This window comes from Pseudophryne corroboree, chromosome 3, assembly GCF_028390025.1.
Source record: "Pseudophryne corroboree isolate aPseCor3 chromosome 3, aPseCor3.hap2, whole genome shotgun sequence".
Taxonomy (NCBI): domain Eukaryota; kingdom Metazoa; phylum Chordata; class Amphibia; order Anura; family Myobatrachidae; genus Pseudophryne; species Pseudophryne corroboree.
The window spans coordinates 112,456,412-112,466,781 of NC_086446.1; the positions used below are offsets into that span (position 1 = coordinate 112,456,412).

General features: G+C 41.8%; 33 non-coding genes and 11 pseudogenes across 33 annotated transcripts; all 44 read left to right on the forward strand.

Annotated features, from left to right (window-relative positions):
* Nucleotides 1-42: 42 nt before the first annotated feature.
* On the forward strand, nt 43-161 carry LOC134889099 (5S ribosomal RNA; annotated as a pseudogene).
* A 107-nt stretch (nt 162-268) lies between these two features.
* On the forward strand, nt 269-387 carry LOC135062111 (5S ribosomal RNA). The gene has a single exon (XR_010248470.1). It is a non-coding gene; the product is annotated as a 5S ribosomal RNA (ribosomal RNA).
* A 107-nt stretch (nt 388-494) lies between these two features.
* Nucleotides 495-613, forward strand: LOC134890820 (5S ribosomal RNA; annotated as a pseudogene).
* Nucleotides 614-720: 107 nt separating this feature from the next.
* Nucleotides 721-839, forward strand: LOC135065676 (5S ribosomal RNA). The gene has a single exon (XR_010251950.1). It is a non-coding gene; the product is annotated as a 5S ribosomal RNA (ribosomal RNA).
* A 107-nt stretch (nt 840-946) lies between these two features.
* Nucleotides 947-1,065, forward strand: LOC134891099 (5S ribosomal RNA; annotated as a pseudogene).
* Nucleotides 1,066-1,172: 107 nt separating this feature from the next.
* LOC134892694 (5S ribosomal RNA) lies at nt 1,173-1,291 on the forward strand (annotated as a pseudogene).
* A 107-nt stretch (nt 1,292-1,398) lies between these two features.
* LOC135058553 (5S ribosomal RNA) lies at nt 1,399-1,517 on the forward strand. The gene has a single exon (XR_010244980.1). It is a non-coding gene; the product is annotated as a 5S ribosomal RNA (ribosomal RNA).
* A 107-nt stretch (nt 1,518-1,624) lies between these two features.
* Nucleotides 1,625-1,743, forward strand: LOC135062665 (5S ribosomal RNA). Its single transcript, XR_010249012.1, has one exon. It is a non-coding gene; the product is annotated as a 5S ribosomal RNA (ribosomal RNA).
* Nucleotides 1,744-1,850: 107 nt separating this feature from the next.
* On the forward strand, nt 1,851-1,969 carry LOC134901296 (5S ribosomal RNA). Its single transcript, XR_010174786.1, has one exon. It is a non-coding gene; the product is annotated as a 5S ribosomal RNA (ribosomal RNA).
* A 107-nt stretch (nt 1,970-2,076) lies between these two features.
* On the forward strand, nt 2,077-2,195 carry LOC135060507 (5S ribosomal RNA). The gene has a single exon (XR_010246900.1). It is a non-coding gene; the product is annotated as a 5S ribosomal RNA (ribosomal RNA).
* A 107-nt stretch (nt 2,196-2,302) lies between these two features.
* LOC135064219 (5S ribosomal RNA) lies at nt 2,303-2,421 on the forward strand. The gene has a single exon (XR_010250531.1). It is a non-coding gene; the product is annotated as a 5S ribosomal RNA (ribosomal RNA).
* A 107-nt stretch (nt 2,422-2,528) lies between these two features.
* LOC134887780 (5S ribosomal RNA) lies at nt 2,529-2,647 on the forward strand (annotated as a pseudogene).
* A 107-nt stretch (nt 2,648-2,754) lies between these two features.
* Nucleotides 2,755-2,873, forward strand: LOC135065678 (5S ribosomal RNA). Its single transcript, XR_010251952.1, has one exon. It is a non-coding gene; the product is annotated as a 5S ribosomal RNA (ribosomal RNA).
* Nucleotides 2,874-3,195: 322 nt separating this feature from the next.
* LOC134890337 (5S ribosomal RNA) lies at nt 3,196-3,314 on the forward strand (annotated as a pseudogene).
* A 107-nt stretch (nt 3,315-3,421) lies between these two features.
* On the forward strand, nt 3,422-3,540 carry LOC135059567 (5S ribosomal RNA). The gene has a single exon (XR_010245969.1). It is a non-coding gene; the product is annotated as a 5S ribosomal RNA (ribosomal RNA).
* A 107-nt stretch (nt 3,541-3,647) lies between these two features.
* On the forward strand, nt 3,648-3,766 carry LOC134885883 (5S ribosomal RNA). The gene has a single exon (XR_010169987.1). It is a non-coding gene; the product is annotated as a 5S ribosomal RNA (ribosomal RNA).
* Nucleotides 3,767-3,873: 107 nt separating this feature from the next.
* Nucleotides 3,874-3,992, forward strand: LOC135061538 (5S ribosomal RNA). The gene has a single exon (XR_010247913.1). It is a non-coding gene; the product is annotated as a 5S ribosomal RNA (ribosomal RNA).
* Nucleotides 3,993-4,099: 107 nt separating this feature from the next.
* On the forward strand, nt 4,100-4,218 carry LOC134902106 (5S ribosomal RNA). Its single transcript, XR_010175581.1, has one exon. It is a non-coding gene; the product is annotated as a 5S ribosomal RNA (ribosomal RNA).
* A 107-nt stretch (nt 4,219-4,325) lies between these two features.
* LOC134901297 (5S ribosomal RNA) lies at nt 4,326-4,444 on the forward strand. Its single transcript, XR_010174787.1, has one exon. It is a non-coding gene; the product is annotated as a 5S ribosomal RNA (ribosomal RNA).
* A 107-nt stretch (nt 4,445-4,551) lies between these two features.
* Nucleotides 4,552-4,670, forward strand: LOC135062666 (5S ribosomal RNA). Its single transcript, XR_010249013.1, has one exon. It is a non-coding gene; the product is annotated as a 5S ribosomal RNA (ribosomal RNA).
* Nucleotides 4,671-4,777: 107 nt separating this feature from the next.
* Nucleotides 4,778-4,896, forward strand: LOC134901299 (5S ribosomal RNA). The gene has a single exon (XR_010174788.1). It is a non-coding gene; the product is annotated as a 5S ribosomal RNA (ribosomal RNA).
* A 107-nt stretch (nt 4,897-5,003) lies between these two features.
* LOC135064693 (5S ribosomal RNA) lies at nt 5,004-5,122 on the forward strand. The gene has a single exon (XR_010250995.1). It is a non-coding gene; the product is annotated as a 5S ribosomal RNA (ribosomal RNA).
* Nucleotides 5,123-5,229: 107 nt separating this feature from the next.
* Nucleotides 5,230-5,348, forward strand: LOC134901022 (5S ribosomal RNA). The gene has a single exon (XR_010174519.1). It is a non-coding gene; the product is annotated as a 5S ribosomal RNA (ribosomal RNA).
* A 107-nt stretch (nt 5,349-5,455) lies between these two features.
* On the forward strand, nt 5,456-5,574 carry LOC134889688 (5S ribosomal RNA; annotated as a pseudogene).
* A 107-nt stretch (nt 5,575-5,681) lies between these two features.
* Nucleotides 5,682-5,800, forward strand: LOC135062112 (5S ribosomal RNA). The gene has a single exon (XR_010248471.1). It is a non-coding gene; the product is annotated as a 5S ribosomal RNA (ribosomal RNA).
* A 107-nt stretch (nt 5,801-5,907) lies between these two features.
* Nucleotides 5,908-6,026, forward strand: LOC134892585 (5S ribosomal RNA; annotated as a pseudogene).
* A 107-nt stretch (nt 6,027-6,133) lies between these two features.
* Nucleotides 6,134-6,252, forward strand: LOC135065680 (5S ribosomal RNA). Its single transcript, XR_010251953.1, has one exon. It is a non-coding gene; the product is annotated as a 5S ribosomal RNA (ribosomal RNA).
* Nucleotides 6,253-6,359: 107 nt separating this feature from the next.
* LOC134891102 (5S ribosomal RNA) lies at nt 6,360-6,478 on the forward strand (annotated as a pseudogene).
* A 107-nt stretch (nt 6,479-6,585) lies between these two features.
* LOC134892695 (5S ribosomal RNA) lies at nt 6,586-6,704 on the forward strand (annotated as a pseudogene).
* A 107-nt stretch (nt 6,705-6,811) lies between these two features.
* On the forward strand, nt 6,812-6,930 carry LOC135058554 (5S ribosomal RNA). The gene has a single exon (XR_010244981.1). It is a non-coding gene; the product is annotated as a 5S ribosomal RNA (ribosomal RNA).
* A 107-nt stretch (nt 6,931-7,037) lies between these two features.
* LOC135060518 (5S ribosomal RNA) lies at nt 7,038-7,156 on the forward strand. Its single transcript, XR_010246912.1, has one exon. It is a non-coding gene; the product is annotated as a 5S ribosomal RNA (ribosomal RNA).
* A 107-nt stretch (nt 7,157-7,263) lies between these two features.
* On the forward strand, nt 7,264-7,382 carry LOC134901024 (5S ribosomal RNA). Its single transcript, XR_010174521.1, has one exon. It is a non-coding gene; the product is annotated as a 5S ribosomal RNA (ribosomal RNA).
* Nucleotides 7,383-7,489: 107 nt separating this feature from the next.
* On the forward strand, nt 7,490-7,608 carry LOC134886343 (5S ribosomal RNA). Its single transcript, XR_010170429.1, has one exon. It is a non-coding gene; the product is annotated as a 5S ribosomal RNA (ribosomal RNA).
* Nucleotides 7,609-7,715: 107 nt separating this feature from the next.
* On the forward strand, nt 7,716-7,834 carry LOC134887781 (5S ribosomal RNA; annotated as a pseudogene).
* Nucleotides 7,835-7,941: 107 nt separating this feature from the next.
* On the forward strand, nt 7,942-8,060 carry LOC135065681 (5S ribosomal RNA). The gene has a single exon (XR_010251954.1). It is a non-coding gene; the product is annotated as a 5S ribosomal RNA (ribosomal RNA).
* A 322-nt stretch (nt 8,061-8,382) lies between these two features.
* Nucleotides 8,383-8,501, forward strand: LOC134886047 (5S ribosomal RNA). The gene has a single exon (XR_010170143.1). It is a non-coding gene; the product is annotated as a 5S ribosomal RNA (ribosomal RNA).
* A 107-nt stretch (nt 8,502-8,608) lies between these two features.
* Nucleotides 8,609-8,727, forward strand: LOC135059569 (5S ribosomal RNA). Its single transcript, XR_010245971.1, has one exon. It is a non-coding gene; the product is annotated as a 5S ribosomal RNA (ribosomal RNA).
* A 107-nt stretch (nt 8,728-8,834) lies between these two features.
* Nucleotides 8,835-8,953, forward strand: LOC134885884 (5S ribosomal RNA). The gene has a single exon (XR_010169988.1). It is a non-coding gene; the product is annotated as a 5S ribosomal RNA (ribosomal RNA).
* Nucleotides 8,954-9,060: 107 nt separating this feature from the next.
* Nucleotides 9,061-9,179, forward strand: LOC135061539 (5S ribosomal RNA). Its single transcript, XR_010247915.1, has one exon. It is a non-coding gene; the product is annotated as a 5S ribosomal RNA (ribosomal RNA).
* A 107-nt stretch (nt 9,180-9,286) lies between these two features.
* On the forward strand, nt 9,287-9,405 carry LOC134902107 (5S ribosomal RNA). The gene has a single exon (XR_010175582.1). It is a non-coding gene; the product is annotated as a 5S ribosomal RNA (ribosomal RNA).
* Nucleotides 9,406-9,512: 107 nt separating this feature from the next.
* LOC134901300 (5S ribosomal RNA) lies at nt 9,513-9,631 on the forward strand. The gene has a single exon (XR_010174789.1). It is a non-coding gene; the product is annotated as a 5S ribosomal RNA (ribosomal RNA).
* Nucleotides 9,632-9,738: 107 nt separating this feature from the next.
* On the forward strand, nt 9,739-9,857 carry LOC135062667 (5S ribosomal RNA). The gene has a single exon (XR_010249014.1). It is a non-coding gene; the product is annotated as a 5S ribosomal RNA (ribosomal RNA).
* Nucleotides 9,858-9,964: 107 nt separating this feature from the next.
* On the forward strand, nt 9,965-10,083 carry LOC135061718 (5S ribosomal RNA). Its single transcript, XR_010248091.1, has one exon. It is a non-coding gene; the product is annotated as a 5S ribosomal RNA (ribosomal RNA).
* A 107-nt stretch (nt 10,084-10,190) lies between these two features.
* LOC135064694 (5S ribosomal RNA) lies at nt 10,191-10,309 on the forward strand. The gene has a single exon (XR_010250996.1). It is a non-coding gene; the product is annotated as a 5S ribosomal RNA (ribosomal RNA).
* Nucleotides 10,310-10,370: the final 61 nt, after the last annotated feature.

The following is a 10,370-nucleotide window of genomic DNA, read 5'->3' on the forward strand; positions in this document are numbered from 1 at the left end:
GTAGTTAGAAGTAGAAAAGTTCTAACAGAAACGACAAAGCTCATCTACAGTCACACCAGACTGGATATGCCTAATCTCATCTGATCTTGGAAGCTAAGCAGTGTTGGGCCTGGTTAGTACTTGGATGGGAGACCACCTGGGAATACAAGGTGCTGTAGATACTTTTTTACTGCCAACACCGTTCTGTTGATGCATTCCATTTTCAAACGTATTCATTTATGAACCAGTAGTTAGAAGTAGAAAAGTTCAAACAGAAATCACAAAGCTCATCTACAGCCACACCACACTGGATACGCCCAATCTCATCTGATCTTGGAAGCTAAGCAGTGTTGGGTCTGGTTAGTACTTGGATGGGAGACCACCTGGGAATACAAGGTGCTGTAGATATTTTTATACTGCCAACACCGTTCTGTTGATGCATTCCATTTTCAAACGTATTCATTTATGAACCAGTAGTTAGAAGTAGAAAAGTTCTAACAGAAACCACAAAGCTCATCTACATCCAAACCGCACTGGATATGCCCAATCTCATCTGATCTTGGAAACTAAGCAGTGTTGTGCCTGGTTAGTACTTGGATGGGAGACCACCTGGGAATACAAGGTGCTGTAGATATTTTTATACTGCCAACACCGTTCTGTTGATGCATTCCATTTTCAAACGTATTCATTTATGAACCAGTAGTTAGAAGTAGAAAAGTTCTAACAGAAACCTCAAAGCTCGTCTACAGCCACACCACACTGGATACGCCCAATCTCATCTGATCTTGGAAGCTAAGCAGTGTTGGGCCTGGTTCGTACTTGGATGGGAGACCACCTGGGAATACAAGGTGCTGTAGATATTTTTATACTGCCAACACCGTTCTGTTGATGCATTCCATTTTCAAACGTTTTCATTTATGAACCAGTAGTTAGAAGTAGAAAAGTTCTAACAGAAACCACAAAGGTCAACTACAGGCACACCACACTGGATACGCCCAATCTCATCTGATCTTGGAAGCTAAGCAGTGTTGTGCCTTTTTAGTACCTGGATGGGAGACCACCTGGGAATACAAGGTGCTGTAGATATTTTTATACTGCCAACACCGTTCTGTTGATGCATTCCATTTTCAAACCTATTCATTTATGAACCAGTAGTTAGAAGTAGAAAAGTTCTAACAGAAACCACAAAGCTCATCTACAGTCACACCAGACTGGATATGCCTAATCTCATCTGATCTTGGAAGCTAAGCAGTGTTGGGCCTGGTTAGTACTTGGATGGGAGACCACCTGGGAATAGAAGGTGCTGTAGATATTTTTATACTGACAACACCGTTCTGTTGATGCATTCCATTTTCAAACGTATTCATTTATGAACCAGTAGTTAGAAGTAAAAAAGTTCTAACAGAAACCACAACGCTCATCTACAGCCACACCACACTGGATACGCCCAATCTCATCTGAACTTGAAAGCTAAGCAGTGTTGGGCCTGGTTAGTACTTGGATGGGAGACCACCTGGGAATACAAGGTGCTGTAGATATTTTTATACTGCCAACACCGTTCTGTTGATGCATTCCATTTTCAAACGTATTCATTTATGAACCAGTAGTTAGAAGTAGAAAAGTTCTAAGAGAAACCACCATGCTTATCTACAGCCACACCACACTGGATACGCCCAATCTCCTCTGATCTTGGAAGCTAAGCAGTGTTGGGCCTGGTTAGTACTTGGATGGGAGACCACCTGGGAATACAAGGTGCTGTAGATATTTTTATACTGCCAACACCGTTCTATTGATGCATTCCATTTTCAAACGTACTCATTTATGAACCAGTAGTTAGAAGTAGAAAAGTTCTAACAGAAACCACAAAGCTCATCTACAGCCACACCACACTGGATACGCCCAATCTCATCTGATCTTGGAAGCTAAGCAGTGTTGGGCCTGGTTAGTACTTGGATGGGAGACCACCTGAGAATACAAGGTGCTGTAGATATTTTTATACTGCCAACACCGTTCTGTTGATGCATTCCATTTTCAAACGTATTCATTTATGAACCAGTAGTTAGAAGTAGAAAAGTTCTAACAGAAACCACAAAGCTCATCTACAGCCACACCACACTGAATACGCCCAATCTCATCTGATCTTGGAAGCTAAGCAGTGTTGGGCCTGGTTAGTACTTGGATGGGAGACCACCTGGGAATACAAGGTGCTGTAGATATTTTTATACTGCCAACACCGTTCTGTTGATGCATTCCATTTTCAAACGTATTCATTTATGAACCAGTAGTTAGAAGTAAAAAAGTTCTAACAGAAACCACAAAGCTCATCTACAGCCACACTACATTGGATACGCCCAATCTCATCTGATCTTGGAAGCTAAGCAGTGTTGGGCCTGGTTAGTACTTGGATGGGAGACCACCTGGGAATACAAGGTGCTGTAGATATTTTTATACTGCCAACACCGTTCTGTTGATGCATTCCATTTTCAAACGTATTCATTTATGAACCAGTAGTTAGAAGTAGAAAAGTTCTAACAGAAACCACAAAGCTCATCTACATCCAAACCACACTGGATACGCCCAATCTCATCTAATCTTGGAAGCTAAGCAGTGTTGGGCCTGGTTAGTACTTGGATGGGAGACCACCTGGGAATACAAGGTGCTGTAGATATTTTTATACTGCCAACACCGTTCTGTTGATGCATTCCATTTTCAAACGTATTCATTTATGAACCAGTAGTTAGAAGTAGAAAAGTTCTAACAGAAACCTCAAAGCTCGTCTACAGCCACACCACACTGGATACGCCCAATCTCATCTGATCTTGGAAGCTAAGCAGTGTTGGGCCTGGTTCGTACTTGGATGGGAGACCACCTGGGAATACAAGGTGCTGTAGATATTTTTATACTGCCAACACCGTTCTGTTGATGCATTCCATTTTCAAACGTTTTCATTTATGAACCAGTAGTTAGAAGTAGAAAAGTTCTAATAGAAACCACAAAGGTCAACTACAGCCACACCACACTGGATACGCCCAATCTCATCTGATCTTGGAAGCTAAGCAGTGTTGTACCTGGATGGGAGACCACCTGGGAATACAAGGTGCTGTAGATATTTTTATACTGCCAACACCTTTCTGTTGATGCATTCCATTTTCAAACCTATTCATTTATGAACCAGTAGTTAGAAGTAGAAAAGTTCTAACAGAAACCACGAAGCTCATCTACAGCCACACCACACTGGATGCGCCCAATCTCATCTGATCTTGAAAGCTAAGCAGTGTTGTTCCTGGTTAGTACTTGGATGGGAGACCACCTGGGAATACAAGGTGCTGTAGATATTTTTATACTGCCAACACCGTTCTGTTGATGCATTCCATTTTCAAACGTATTCATTTATGAACCAATAGTTAGAAGTAAAAAAGTTCTAACAGAAACCACAAAGCTCATCTACAGCTACACCACACTGGATGCGCCCAATCTCATCTGATCTTGGAAGCTAAGCAGTGTTGGGCCTGGTAAGTACTTGGATGGGAGACCACCTGGGAATACAAGGTGCTGTAGATATTTTTATACTGCCAACACCGTTCTGTTGATGCATTCCATTTTCAAACGTATTCATTTATGAACCAGTAGTTAGAAGTAGAAAAGTTCTAACAGAAACCACAAAGCTCATCTACAGCCACACTACACTGGATACGCCCAATCTCATCTGATCTTGGAAGCTAAGCAGTGTTGGGACTGGTTAGTACTTGGATGGGAGACCACCTGGGAATACAAGGTGCTGTAGATATTTTTATACTGCCAACACCGTTCTATTGATGCATTCCATTTTCAAACGTACTCATTTATGAACCAGTAGTTAGAAGTAGAAAAGTTCTAACAGAAACCACAAAGCTCATCTACAGCCACACCATACTGGATACGCCCAATCTCATCTGATCTTGGAAGCTAAGCAGTGTTGGGCCTGGTTAGTACTTGGATGGGAGACCACCTGAGAATACAAGGTGCTGTAGATATTTTTATACTGCCAACACCGTTCTGTTGATGCATTCCATTTTCAAACGTATTCATTTATGAACCAGTAGTTAGAAGTAGAAAAGTTCTAACAGAAACCACAAAGCTCATCTACAGCCACACCACACTGAATACGCCCAATCTCATCTGATCTTGGAAGCTAAGCAGTGTTGGGCTTGGTTAGTACTTGGATGGGAGACCACCTGGGAATACAAGGTGCTGTAGATATTTATATACTGCCAACACCGTTCTATTGATGCATTCCATTTTCAAACGTACTCATTTATGAACCAGTAGTTAGAAGTAGAAAAGTTCTAACAGAAACCACAAAGCTCATCTACAGCCACACCACACTGGATACGCCCAATCTCATCTGATCTTGGAAGCTAAGCAGTGTTGGGCCTGGTTAGTACTTGGATGGGAGACCACCTGAGAATACAAGGTGCTGTAGATATTTTTATACTGCCAACACCGTTCTGTTGATGCATTCCATTTTAAAACGTATTCATTTATGAACCAGTAGTTAGAAGTAGAAAAGTTCTAACAGAAACCACAATGCTCATCTACAGCCACACCACACTGGATACGCCCAATCTCCTCTGATCTTGGAAGCTAAGCAGTGTTGGGCCTGGTTAGTACTTGGATGGGAGACCACCTGGGAATACAAGGTGCTGTAGATATTTTTATACTGCCAACACCGTTCTATTGATGCATTCCATTTTCAAACGTACTCATTTATGAACCAGTAGTTAGAAGTAGAAAAGTTCTAACAGAAACCACAAAGCTCATCTACAGCCACACCACACTGGATACGCCCAATCTCATCTGATCTTGGAAGCTAAGCAGTGTTGGGCCTGGTTAGTACTTGGATGGGAGACCACCTGAGAATACAAGGTGCTGTAGATATTTTTATACTGCCAACACCGTTCTGTTGATGCATTCCATTTTCAAACGTATTCATTTATGAACCAGTAGTTAGAAGTAGAAAAGTTCTAACAGAAACCACAAAGCTCATCTACAGCCACACCACACTGAATACGCCCAATCTCATCTGATCTTGGAAACTAAGCAGTGTTGGGCCTGGTTAGTACTTGGATGGGAGACCACCTGGGAATACAAGGTGCTGTAGATATTTTTATACTGCCAACACCGTTCTGTTGATGCATTCCATTTTCAAACGTATTCATTTATGAACCAGTAGTTAGAAGTAAAAAAGTTCTAACAGAAACCACAAAGCTCATCTACAGCCACACCACACTGGATGCGCCCAATCTCATCTGATCTTGGAAGCTAAGCAGTGTTGGGCCTGGTAAGTACTTGGATGGGAGACCACCTGGGAATACAAGGTGCTGTAGATATTTTTATACTGCCAACACCGTTCTGTTGATGCATTCCATTTTCAAACGTATTCATTTATGAACCAGTAGTTAGAAGTAGAAAAGTTCTAACAGAAACCACAAAGCTCATCTACAGCCACACTACATTGGATACGCCCAATCTCATCTGATCTTGAAAGCTAAGCAGTGTTGGTCCTGGTTAGTACTTGGATGGGAGACCACCTGGGAATACAAGGTGCTGTAGATATTTTTTTACTGCCAACACCGTTCTGTTGATGCATTCCATTTTCAAACGTATTCATTTATGAACCAGTAGTTAGAAGTAGAAAAGTTCTAACAGAAATCACAAAGCTTATCTACAGCCACACCACACTGGATACGCCCAATCTCATCTGATCTTGGAAGCTAAGCAGTGTTGGGTCTGGTTAGTACTTGGATGGGAGACCACCTGGGAATACAAGGTGCTGTAGATATTTTTATACTGCCAACACCGTTCTGTTGATGCATTCCATTTTCAAACGTATTCATTTATGAACCAGTAGTTAGAAGTAGAAAAGTTCTAACAGAAACCACAAAGCTCATCTACATCCAAACCACACTGGATACGCACAATCTCATCTAATCTTGGAAGCTAAGCAGTGTTGGGCCTGGTTAGTACTTGGATGGGAGACCACCTGGGAATACAAGGTGCTGTAGATATTTTTATACTGCCAACACCGTTCTGTTGATGCATTCCATTTTCAAACGTATTCATTTATGAACCAGTAGTTAGAAGTAGAAAAGTTCTAACAGAAACCTCAAAGCTCGTCTACAGCCACACCACACTGGATACGCCCAATCTCATCTGATCTTGGAAGCTAAGCAGTGTTGGGCCTGGTTCGTACTTGGATGGGAGACCACCTGGGAATACAAGGTGCTGTAGATATTTTTATACTGCCAACACCGTTCTGTTGATGCATTCCATTTTCAAACGTTTTCATTTATGAACCAGTAGTTAGAAGTAGAAAAGTTCTAACAGAAACCACAAAGGTCAACTACAGGCACACCACACTGGATACGCCCAATCTCATCTGATCTTGGAAGCTAAGCAGTGTTGTGCCTTTTTAGTACCTGGATGGGAGACCACCTGGGAATACAAGGTGCTGTAGATATTTTTATACTGCCAACACCGTTCTGTTGATGCATTCCATTTTCAAACCTATTCATTTATGAACCAGTAGTTAGAAGTAGAAAAGTTCTAACAGAAACCACAAAGCTCATCTACAGTCACACCAGACTGGATATGCCTAATCTCATCTGATCTTGGAAGCTAAGCAGTGTTGGGCCTGGTTAGTACTTGGATGGGAGACCACCTGGGAATAGAAGGTGCTGTAGATATTTTTATACTGACAACACCGTTCTGTTGATGCATTCCATTTTCAAACGTATTCATTTATGAACCAGTAGTTAGAAGTAAAAAAGTTCTAACAGAAACCACAACGCTCATCTACAGCCACACCACACTGGATACGCCCAATCTCATCTGAACTTGAAAGCTAAGCAGTGTTGGGCCTGGTTAGTACTTGGATGGGAGACCACCTGGGAATACAAGGTGCTGTAGATATTTTTATACTGCCAACACCGTTCTGTTGATGCATTCCATTTTCAAACGTATTCATTTATGAACCAGTAGTTAGAAGTAGAAAAGTTCTAACAGAAACCACAAAGCTCATCTACAGCCACACCACACTGAATACGCCCAATCTCATCTGATCTTGGAAGCTAAGCAGTGTTGGGCCTGGTTAGTACTTGGATGGGAGACCACCTGGGAATACAAGGTGCTGTAGATATTTTTATACTGCCAACACCGTTCTGTTGATGCATTCCATTTTCAAACGTATTCATTTATGAACCAGTAGTTAGAAGTAAAAAAGTTCTAACAGAAACCACAAAGCTCATCTACAGCCACACCACACTGGATGCGCCCAATCTCATCTGATCTTGGAAGCTAAGCAGTGTTGGGCCTGGTAAGTACTTGGATGGGAGACCACCTGGGAATACAAGGTGCTGTAGATATTTTTATACTGCCAACACCGTTCTGTTGATGCATTCCATTTTCAAACGTATTCATTTATGAACCAGTAGTTAGAAGTAGAAAAGTTCTAACAGAAACCACAAAGCTCATCTACAGCCACACTACATTGGATACGCCCAATCTCATCTGATCTTGGAAACTAAGCAGTGTTGGGCCTGGTTAGTACTTGGATGGGAGACCACCTGGGAATACAAGGTGCTGTAGATATTTTTATACTGCCAACACCGTTCTGTTGATGCATTCCATTTTCAAACGTATTCATTTATGAACCAGTAGTTAGAAGTAGAAAAGTTCTAACAGAAACCACAAAGCTCATCTACATCCAAACCACACTGGATACGCCCAATCTCATCTAATCTTGGAAGCTAAGCAGTGTTGGGCCTGGTTAGTACTTGGATGGGAGACCACCTGGGAATACAAGGTGCTGTAGATATTTTTATACTGCCAACACCGTTCTGTTGATGCATTCCATTTTCAAACGTATTCATTTATGAACCAGTAGTTAGAAGTAGAAAAGTTCTAACAGAAACCTCAAAGCTCGTCTACAGCCACACCACACTGGATACGCCCAATCTCATCTGATCTTGGAAGCTAAGCAGTGTTGGGCCTGGTTCGTACTTGGATGGGAGACCACCTGGGAATACAAGGTGCTGTAGATATTTTTATACTGCCAACACCGTTCTGTTGATGCATTCCATTTTCAAACGTTTTCATTTATGAACCAGTAGTTAGAAGTAGAAAAGTTCTAATAGAAACCACAAAGGTCAACTACAGCCACACCACACTGGATACGCCCAATCTCATCTGATCTTGGAAGCTAAGCAGTGTTGTACCTGGATGGGAGACCACCTGGGAATACAAGGTGCTGTAGATATTTTTATACTGCCAACACCTTTCTGTTGATGCATTCCATTTTCAAACCTATTCATTTATGAACCAGTAGTTAGAAGTAGAAAAGTTCTAACAGAAACCACGAAGCTCATCTACAGCCACACCACACTGGATGCGCCCAATCTCATCTGATCTTGGAAGCTAAGCAGTGTTGTTCCTGGTTAGTACTTGGATGGGAGACCACCTGGGAATACAAGGTGCTGTAGATATTTTTATACTGCCAACACCGTTCTGTTGATGCATTCCATTTTCAAACGTATTCATTTATGAACCAATAGTTAGAAGTAAAAAAGTTCTAACAGAAATCACAAAGCTCATCTACAGCTACACCACACTGGATGCGCCCAATCTCATCTGATCTTGGAAGCTAAGCAGTGTTGGGCCTGGTAAGTACTTGGATGGGAGACCACCTGGGAATACAAGGTGCTGTAGATATTTTTATACTGCCAACACCGTTCTGTTGATGCATTCCATTTTCAAACGTATTCATTTATGAACCAGTAGTTAGAAGTAGAAAAGTTCTAACAGAAACCACAAAGCTCATCTACAGCCACACTACACTGGATACGCCCAATCTCATCTGATCTTGGAAGCTAAGCAGTGTTGGGACTGGTTAGTACTTGGATGGGAGACCACCTGGGAATACAAGGTGCTGTAGATATTTTTATACTGCCAACACCGTTCTATTGATGCATTCCATTTTCAAACGTACTCATTTATGAACCAGTAGTTAGAAGTAGAAAAGTTCTAACAGAAACCACAAAGCTCATCTACAGCCACACCATACTGGATACGCCCAATCTCATCTGATCTTGGAAGCTAAGCAGTGTTGGGCCTGGTTAGTACTTGGATGGGAGACCACCTGAGAATACAAGGTGCTGTAGATATTTTTATACTGCCAACACCGTTCTGTTGATGCATTCCATTTTCAAACGTATTCATTTATGAACCAGTAGTTAGAAGTAGAAAAGTTCTAACAGAAACCACAAAGCTCATCTACAGCCACACCACACTGAATACGCCCAATCTCATCTGATCTTGGAAGCTAAGCAGTGTTGGGCTTGGTTAGTACTTGGATGGGAGACCACCTGGGAATACAAGGTGCTGTAGATATTTATATACTGCCAACACCGTTCTATTGATGCATTCCATTTTCAAACGTACTCATTTATGAACCAGTAGTTAGAAGTAGAAAAGTTCTAACAGAAACCACAAAGCTCATCTACAGCCACACCACACTGGATACGCCCAATCTCATCTGATCTTGGAAGCTAAGCAGTGTTGGGCCTGGTTAGTACTTGGATGGGAGACCACCTGAGAATACAAGGTGCTGTAGATATTTTTATACTGCCAACACCGTTCTGTTGATGCATTCCATTTTCAAACGTATTCATTTATGAACCAGTAGTTAGAAGTAGAAAAGTTCTAACAGAAACCACAATGCTCATCTACAGCCACACCACACTGGATACGCCCAATCTCCTCTGATCTTGGAAGCTAAGCAGTGTTGGGCCTGGTTAGTACTTGGATGGGAGACCACCTGGGAATACAAGGTGCTGTAGATATTTTTATACTGCCAACACCGTTCTATTGATGCATTCCATTTTCAAACGTACTCATTTATGAACCAGTAGTTAGAAGTAGAAAAGTTCTAACAGAAACCACAAAGCTCATCTACAGCGACACCACACTGGATACGCCCAATCTCATCTGATCTTGGAAGCTAAGCAGTGTTGGGCCTGGTTAGTACTTGGATGGGAGACCACCTGAGAATACAAGGTGCTGTAGATATTTTTATACTGCCAACACCGTTCTGTTGATGCATTCCATTTTCAAACGTATTCATTTATGAACCAGTAGTTAGAAGTAGAAAAGTTCTAACAGAAACCACAAAGCTCATCTACAGCCACACCACACTGAATACGCCCAATCTCATCTGATCTTGGAAACTAAGCAGTGTTGGGCCTGGTTAGTACTTGGATGGGAGACCACCTGGGAATACAAGGTGCTGTAGATATTTTTATACTGCCAACACCGTTCTGTTGATGCATTCCATTTTCAAACGTATTCATTTATGA